Genomic DNA, 8,737 nt, shown 5'->3' on the forward strand with positions numbered 1-8,737 from the left:
GCTGCTCTCCACTAAAATGTGAATAGCATGTTAACGTAATGGATGATTTCCATGGGAAGCGTTTACGTCACATGGAAGACAAGAGAAGAGGGGGTCAAAACTCCTAGGTGTATCCCAGTTTGACCATGCAGGCAGATGGGGACCTGGAGGCTCAGCTGGCCAGTAAGGAGAAGGAATGGAAGGAGCTCCAGTCTCTCAGGTTCCAGCAGCTGGAGAGCTCCCTCAAAGAGGCCCAGGACGAGCGCTCCTCCCTGAGGCAACGCTTCCAGCAGCTGAGGGAGGATTTCCAATTCAACTTGGCGGTCCTAGAGGAGAGAGACCCAGAGCTGGAGAGATACGATGCTGTGGCCACCATGTCACTGACTGTAGAGAGCAACAGACAGAAGGAGCTGAGCCAGCTGCGTATCCAGGTAGTCAAGCTGGAGGAGCTGAGAGGCCGGGAGGCCAAGGAGAGGGAGGAGGAGCTGAGGGCCGGCCAGCACGAGTTCAACCTGAAAATGGATGAGATGCGAGGTGTGGTGCTGTCTCATGAACGCCACGTGAAGCTGCTGTCTAAAGAGATGGAGGTGCACTCCCAGGCCCAGGTCCAGGCTGTGGAGGCTCTGCAGGCCTCTGAGGAGCTCTGTCAACAGCTCCAAACCCAGCTCCAACACAGCGCCTGGAAGATTGGTCTCCATCCTTTTCAGCTTGTCTTCAAGCTCCTTAATCATGTGATCCTTGCCAGCAGTGAGGTCTGTAAACTGAAGAAGGAGGAGGATAACCACAACACGAGGATCTGGACCGGGCTCTGAGGGAGTGCGAGGCCCGGCTGGAGGCCCAGCGGCAGGCCCACACCCAGCAGCTGCAGACCGCTGAGAGACATGTGGTGAAGCTGCAGGAGGACATGGAGGTGATGGCTGCACAGGCGCGCCGGGCACAGAGACCAGCGGGAAGCGCTGGAACGGAGAGACAAGACTGCACAGAGGCTTCGCTCAGAGTTGGAGGTGACACAAGTTGGCTGGGACAAGTACATCAGCCAGGCCTCCAAGGAGGCTGTTGCCAAGGATACGGAGATGCTGCCCTTGCAGGAGAGAGAGGCTAAACTGAGGGGTGAACTGGAGAGGAGCAGGGAGGAGGTGGAGAGATACAAGCTGCAGCTGGGCGCAGGTCTGGACAGAGAGAAGGCTTTAGAGCGGACGAGAGTCCAGTTGGAGCTGGAGTGGCAGAGACGCTGTGAGGACACCAAGGCTGAACACTACCTGGCCAGTGAGCAGCTCATACAGGGCCTGACCCAGGCCAGAGACCAGACCAGGGCGGAGCTGAGGGAACGAGACAGAGAGCTACAGGACCTGACTGTTACTGCGTTCTGTTAAGGTGCGTTCACACCGACCTATTAAAGTTTTTCGCTGGCGTCGAGTTTTCATACAAAGTCAATGCAAACGAGCGATTGAGCGTATATTCGCCTGGGAGAAAAATCGCTGGGCGTCCGAGCGGCAGAGACAGAGCGATAGGGAGAAAATACGCTCGTCGCTCGAGATGAAATATCCCAACTCGAGTGAAATTACGCTGGCATCAGTCGCTCGCTGTTCAACACTGATTGGCTGCCGTGAGAGTGAGTCAAGGATCACTTGATGACTTGGAACAAACCGCTGGTTTATTGTGTGGCAACAAACCGCATTGACAGGCTGACAGCTGACATGAAGTGAAGTCTGTACTACCGGTATGGAGCTCGCATTAGGAGCACGCTGATAGGCTTTAGCTTGTAAACAATGACGGTGGCTCGTAGTGGACAAATATCATGACATTGCGTAACGTTATATCCCCCACATGTCCGTCATTTCGTGTGCCTGTTGATGAGCGATTTAAACACAGCGACAGAGCGATTCCAAAGGGTTGACTTGAGCGACAGAGCGAAAAATAAATATCTCGTGTGAACGCACCTTTACAGTGGAGAGAGACCAGGCACTACAGGGTTTCACACCAAACATGAGTGATCTGGCATCGGAGGAGACCCGTCGCCTGCAGCAGCAGAGCAGCAGCCTGAGGGCTGTGGTGGCCCAGATGAGGAAGGATATGGATATCAGCCATCTCCCAGCCCAGCCTCCAAGCGGCCCTGTCATCTCCTCCACCATCCCTACTACCAGCATACAGGTGGCTAGTGGACCACCAGCACAGCCCACTGGCAACTCCTCTACAACCAGCACAGCACTTCCAGTTCCTCCAGAATACAGTCATGCCCTGGAGCAGGAGGTGTCACTGCTGAAGGCTCGGTGCAGACACCTGGAGGGGCAGCTAGAGGGCCCTGTAGGACACCTCAATCCAGCTGCAGCCACAGACAGACCTGTTGAGGCCCTGGCCCCCGTGGCTCTGGACAACACGTACCTACAGAACCACATCCGATCACTCAACTAAACTATTGGCGGTCTGCGTATGGAGAAAGTCAGCAACACTGCTGCCTTGAAGAAGCAGGAGGTGAGAGTGGCACATCTGGAGTCTGCCCTCGCCAGCCTCACGCAACAGTGCCATGCCAAGCAGGTGGAAGGGGAGGAGCTACGTCTGGAAGTGGCCAATCTGAGGAGGCGGGTCTTCGTCAGCGTTTGGCCGCAGTAGAGATGGAGCTGGAGGAAGTGAGGCGAGAGAAGGAGGAGTACCAGAAAGGAAACGTCCTCAACAACCTGGAGTCTGTTGCCCTGGGGAACCAGGTTTCGGCACTGAAGTTGGACATTGCTAGCAGGCGGCAGCCCATTGTGTGTGAACAGAGTGAGATGGTGCGACAGCTCCAGGAGGAGAACCTGTGTCTCCGGCGGCAGCAGCTGGCCTTGGGCCTGAGGTCTGCCGGTGTGCCGGGGGACGTGCCAGGTGGTAAACCAAACGCACCTCTCCTGCAGGCCAAGCTGAAGCAGGCGGCTCGCTGTATCGCCCGTCTGAGCAGGGAGCGGCAGCAGCTGATAGAGATGGGCAACCGCCTGCGAGCCCACACCACCACCACTGCTGGACTACAGCTAGAGAGGGTCTCGTGGTGGCTGGGTTTACCTAGGCTAGACCAGTCTCACCTTTACAGGAAGTGACTGGAATTGGAGTGTCTTGCTTTCGCCTTGTTTTGATATCCCATCGTCTTTGATATTATTACCCAGCAGCCTCCAGCTGGAGCTGCTCAAACAGTACCAAGTCATTGGAAAAGTTCACAGGTAAACCATGCAGGGTTAAGAAATCCACAGGACAGGAGTATGTATCCACCATGTTATTCATTCATTTATTTACAATATATACAGTTACAGACATATTAAGCCAACAGCTCCACATACAAAAAGATTAGAAATACATAAGAAAACATGAAGACAAGACAAAAAGTTGTCTTTTAACACATTCACTGCCAGCCGTTTTTTTTTTACTGTAGGTAGGTTCTGCCAGAGGGTTTTTTTGAGGATTCTGGCTCATCTTTCAAGACCCGAGGATTCTTTTCTGCTAAGATTTTGTGAACACACAATATCTCAAAACAACTAATAGAATGTGTGCTTTCTCTGTCTAAAAGAGTTAGTTTGTAGAGTTAGTAGTTATGTAAGCATTAGCAGTTGAATACAGCATGGTTTCAGCGTCAGAAAAATTATTCTGAGATAAACGGCTTTTTGTGAAATTCGATAGAACAGTCACTTTAACCATTCATTTTTGGCGTCAGACATCTAAACAATAGTTTTGAACAGTAATTTCCTCCATAACAGCAGGAAACCCCCCTCTGCTTCCAACTCCTCCCTCCGTGGGCGTTCTCCTCCGCCCTCCTTGGCTCTGCGGCGGGTCTGTGACAAACGAGTTGCTGCTTTGCTGCTGCTGCCTGGCAGTCTGCATGGGGCTCGCTGGATGGGTTTCGCTGGTTTCTTGGCGGTCCGGTTGAGAGCTCTGATGAAGCTCTTGCGATTCTGGGCTTATTTATGGTGCGTGTTTCAAAGTGTGCATCCAATCTATTCTTGGAACCCCCCACCGTTGCCACCGCTGTGCATCAGCGCGAAAGTGAAAGCGTTTTCGCCATCCATTTTACTGTATGAGAACGGCTTCCTCCTCGCGCTTTTCCCTCCAGTTTTGGCTCGCCTCTCCTACTGTGGAGAGACATGTCGCCACTCAGTGGGTCGGTAAAATAGATTATACACATTCAATACCTCCAATTCTGGTATAGGAGACGTAAAAGGGTTAGATCAACGTCCCACCGTCAAAAAAACAAAATCGATTTTTTTTTGACGTAAAAACACGTCATTGGCAGTGAACGGTTGGATTTTGTTTGACGTAAAAACACGTCATTGGCAGTGAACGTGTTAAAATATGCAGAATAAAAAACAACAAATACACTATCAATCATATTCATATTACAAGTTGTCTTTTAAAATATCCAGAATAAAATAAAATAAAAACACTATCAATAATATTCACATCACAAGCTGTCTTTTCAAATACCCACTTGTATAATAACTTGTGCAGTGTAGTGGCAGGGAAAGCATTTCAACCAATTGCCAAACAATGGGGTGTAATAGGCTAAAATCCATACAAAACCCAATATAAAAGTAGCATAAAAAAGAAAAAAGCACCTCACCATTTCAAGGTATTTAAATTAAGTGCGTAAACGGTGGAACATGACAAAAAAATTAAAACATAAGAAAATGTGTGCAGTGAAATCTGCTCACTGCACAGGCTGATGTTGTTTTACTCCCTACGTTTTGACACAAATATCTGTAGTCTACTTTCAACACGTTACATAAAAATACAGGCTTGTTACTTTAGTTTTAAAGCACAACAGACAAAAACAATGTAATGTTTGTCTCTCTCATCTCGTGCTCTCCCTCTATTCATGCACGGTTCTAGCTCCACCTCTCTCTCTCTAGTGTAGGGTGTCACATCACATCAACATACAAAATACATATTTTATACATCTTATAACATGTTTGCCAGGGATCTTTTAAGTTTAATAGCCTTTGAATTATATAAAATGGCGTGAGGTTCAGTTAGCTTTGCACACAAAGAACCTGTATAAATACTTTTTACTTTTATACTTTTGAGTACTGTACATTTCAGAGCCTGTACTTATTTACATTTGCTTGAGTAAATACAGTAAGTTGAATCGGTACTTCCACTTTACCAGAGCCTTTTTTTGACACCAGTAACTGTACATCTACTCTCTGTAAATAAATTATTCTCCTCTCTGTAAAGAATGAGTGTACTTTGCCCATCTGTGTTTATAGGGAGCTCTCTACTCTCTGACATCAACATATTGTAAGTCTGGGCACTGCCATCAAGCCTGAGGATAAGACAACAAATCAAGAAGGGAGTAGATACTGAAGGAGGGAACAAGAACACACCGCCCCACCCTGACTCTATTGCTATACACATTTTCGATGGGGGTACTCATTACAAAGGACTTTTGAAAAAAAGTTGACCAAAATTTTGTCCAGATACATCTATGGACACACACAAGAGGCTGGACGAGGCTCTTATGTACCTTGCCTCCTGTTGAGGGCTTCTTGGTTGTGCTGGAGGCTGATGGGGGCCTGTAATGTCTGTCTGCAGTATGTGATGTGATGGCCAGAAGTATGTTGTGGTCCTTGGATTAGTGAGCTGTTTGACCCTGGCCAGTCTCACATCCCTCAGGCACGTCTCCAGACGACGCTTCCCTGTCAGGAGGAAAAGAGCAGAACAGAGAATGATGTCAGACTAGTTTATTTGCCATCAGGGTTTTTCCATGACTTTAACCCCTTTTCAAATGATCACAGCCACATTTGAATGAGACTGAATGAATAAGTGACCATCAACTACAGCGACTTTAAGGTGCTTTCTCACTGGGGACCCGGGAGTGGAACCAAGCACACGTGTCCCCAAATTGACGCCCAGCTGCAGTTTGTTTCATGATTGTGAACATTGTGTTCCGTGCCCGGGTCAGCGTAGGTTCCATTTGAAAAGGCGGTCTGGGGAACGCTTTGGCGCGCCCGGGGACGGAACACTTGCGTAGTTGATGACACAAGTGTACTCTGCAAGTGTTCTGTTCCGTTCCCGAGTGCGGAAGAAATGTTGTAATGTGAAAGCTGACCAGCAGGGGAGAGGGCGGGGGGGCAATCATACGCGGGGCACGGAACAGAACAAAAGCAATCGTTCCCAGTGAGAAAGCATCCTAAGGTTTGTTTTTCACTTTAGAAATGAAGGATTATAATATTGTATCTCTGTCAACAAAAACAGCCGGCAACCAACAATATTTTCCCTCTATAGGGAGTTCTAGCCTGTTTTGAAGCTATGTAGCTCTACAGCTTTTTGTAACATTTGATCGTATTCAACCTCCAATAACACTTGCCTTTACCACACCACAGGCGGCGAGTCCCAGAATTGAGAGCTGGTGCGGCGGGAATACTTTGGTTTGCTCTTATAAAATGTTAAAGGAGCCCAGTCTATACTGTAAGCTACTGAGTTGTTTAACCACCGGATAGCTTGGCTGCCGCGCTTGCTCTGTTGATGTTCAATACGATACCATATTGTTGTGTTGCGTAGGGAAACGATCGAGGCAGTCCTTCAGTTAAAAACGTGGATTTATTGCTCCAGTGCACAAACGTGAATACATTCCATTTTGTTGTTCAAACATAGAAAAGGCAGAACACACCAAACAAATGTCACGCCACAGCGAAGCGGTCAAAAACCATTTGCCCTTCCGGGTCAAACACCTAGTGAACCACAGTGAAGCCAGTACCTATATAGATCACCTGAGCCTAGGTAATATGGCACAGCGACACCCCAAGGACATATAAAGCATTACACAAGATAATCACAAGAAATAATAGCAGACCAAATTTGGCTCCTACACTGGGGATCACACCAGTGCTTAGACTAAGCTTAAAAATGGAGGCAATGGGCCTTGCAATCAAATTGGCAGCCGTTTTTAAAAAATATGGCTCAATTTGGTCAGGACCAGCAGATTTTTTACAATCAAGACTTGATAGAGCTTTCCACACCTGAGTGGGAGAAATTAAGAGAAAATTAAAACTATTTCGAGGGCAACTTAAAGTGGTGGCTACTGGCTACACTGCCTTTTGTATTTACAGGGAGACTTGAAACAGTGTCTAAGCCTGCATTGATAAAATGCCTATTAAAGGCATCTGCTATATTCTGTTTACCCTTAATTTCACTGTGGTTTACCTTTAAAAGCTCAGGAAGAGTGGGAGGTGACACAGACCCTGATGAGGATTGAACCAATTTCCAAGATTTCCCTCCTGTCTCAGGGTCTCTATGTCAGTGAATTCTACGGCATGTCCTCCTCCTCTGGTTTTAAACACCAGACCCTGTAAAGACAAAGGAAAAGACAAAAGGACGCATTAGGTGCATTGTGTCCACCACAGACCCTTCCAACAGGCTTCCAGTGTCAAAGAATGGACATGTTGCACCACATTGACCTGCTATGGGCTGAGAATGTGCTGCTTGGTGCAGGTTAAAACATTTCAATTTGTGTCTAAAACCTTCCCCGTTTCAGCTTATTTACCTTGATGAGTTGGGTCTGGATCTCACCACCGGAGGAGGCAACCTCCTGATGTGTGATCATGTACTTCTGACACTTGGACAGGGACTTCTCGCTGATGGGGGCAGACACCGTGATGGAATTCTGGAGGACGGGCTGCAAAACTCTATCCAGGTCCAGGGTGGTGGAGGGCTTGTGGTCCATCCATTTCTCATCGTGACCAACAGAGCGGGACCAGCGGGACCAGCGGGACCACCAGTGCTCCTTGGTGCGGCTGCCTTCTGGTGCTCTCCTTCACAGAAACAAGACATGGTGACACAGTGAACATTCTAAACATCATTATCTCCATCCAACCATCCATCGTCAGGACTGTCTGTCTGTCTGTCTGTCTGTCCTTTGAAAAAACAGGAGAGCATGCACATCTACGAAAAGTCAGGTGCTGGACAAATGAATAATAATTAGAAAAACAAATAGAGTCCGCACACTGGATTTTAAAGGCTCCTGGTCAATTTGACCAGGAGCCTTTAAAATCCAGTGTGCGGACTCTATTTGTTTTTCTGTCTGTCTGTCCTTCACATAGTTATCTCCACAACCGTTGGTCTGATTGACTTCAAACTGAGGGGGTGGACTGAGTGCAGAGCGCTGTTTTTGTGCGATTTGGACGCGCAACACATTCAATCCTTTATATTTATTTATATAAAAGTGAGCAAGTGGGCAATATCTGTCTGTCTGTTTCAATTGTTGTCCCACTGATGATGTCACAATGCCTATGACATCATCAGTGAGATCATAAGATGATATTAAGGTCAACAATGTCACTGGATGATATGTCACAATGTCTATGACATCATCAGATATGATATAGGCACTGATGATGCCATAGGCATTGTCGCATCATCAGTGACAGTGATGTCTTCAGTGATGCAAAGTTAAGCGAATGGTGTGCCGCGCCTGCCAATAGAGCAGGCGAGGCCACGCAGCAGGCGAGCCTGGGGTTTTGGCCCCTGAATTTGTGTTCAATTCTGTCAATTCCAGGACTGTATGACTGACTGTCTTTCGCGTATCTTGAGAACCGTTTGTTGGATCAACCTCAAACCTGGCGAGTGCGCTTTGGGGGACCCGATGGAGTGCAGTATGTGTGTGTGGGAGGTGGTGAATGGGGGAACAGGCACTGTACTAGTATATTACTATTAATTATAATAATGTCAGCAGTGTCTGTCTGTCGTTCACATATGTGTGGAAAGCTACCTTGGGCCTGTGGTGGGCTCCTGCATCAGGCTC

At 47.9% G+C, this 8,737-nt stretch overlaps 2 pseudogenes across 2 annotated transcripts; both read left to right on the forward strand.

Moving 5' to 3' along the window:
* The first annotated feature begins 125 nt into the window (after positions 1-125).
* Positions 126-1,352, forward strand: LOC310770625 (coiled-coil domain-containing protein 57-like; annotated as a pseudogene). Its single transcript has 2 exons — positions 126-731; positions 773-1,352. The product of its transcript is annotated as a coiled-coil domain-containing protein 57-like (transcript).
* A 613-nt stretch (positions 1,353-1,965) lies between these two features.
* Positions 1,966-3,047, forward strand: LOC310770626 (coiled-coil domain-containing protein 57-like; annotated as a pseudogene). Its single transcript has one exon. The product of its transcript is annotated as a coiled-coil domain-containing protein 57-like (transcript).
* Positions 3,048-8,737: the final 5,690 nt, after the last annotated feature.

This window comes from Poromitra crassiceps, assembly GCF_964638095.1.
Source record: "Poromitra crassiceps genome assembly, contig: HAP1_SCAFFOLD_136, whole genome shotgun sequence".
NCBI classification, from domain to species: domain Eukaryota; kingdom Metazoa; phylum Chordata; class Actinopteri; order Beryciformes; family Melamphaidae; genus Poromitra; species Poromitra crassiceps.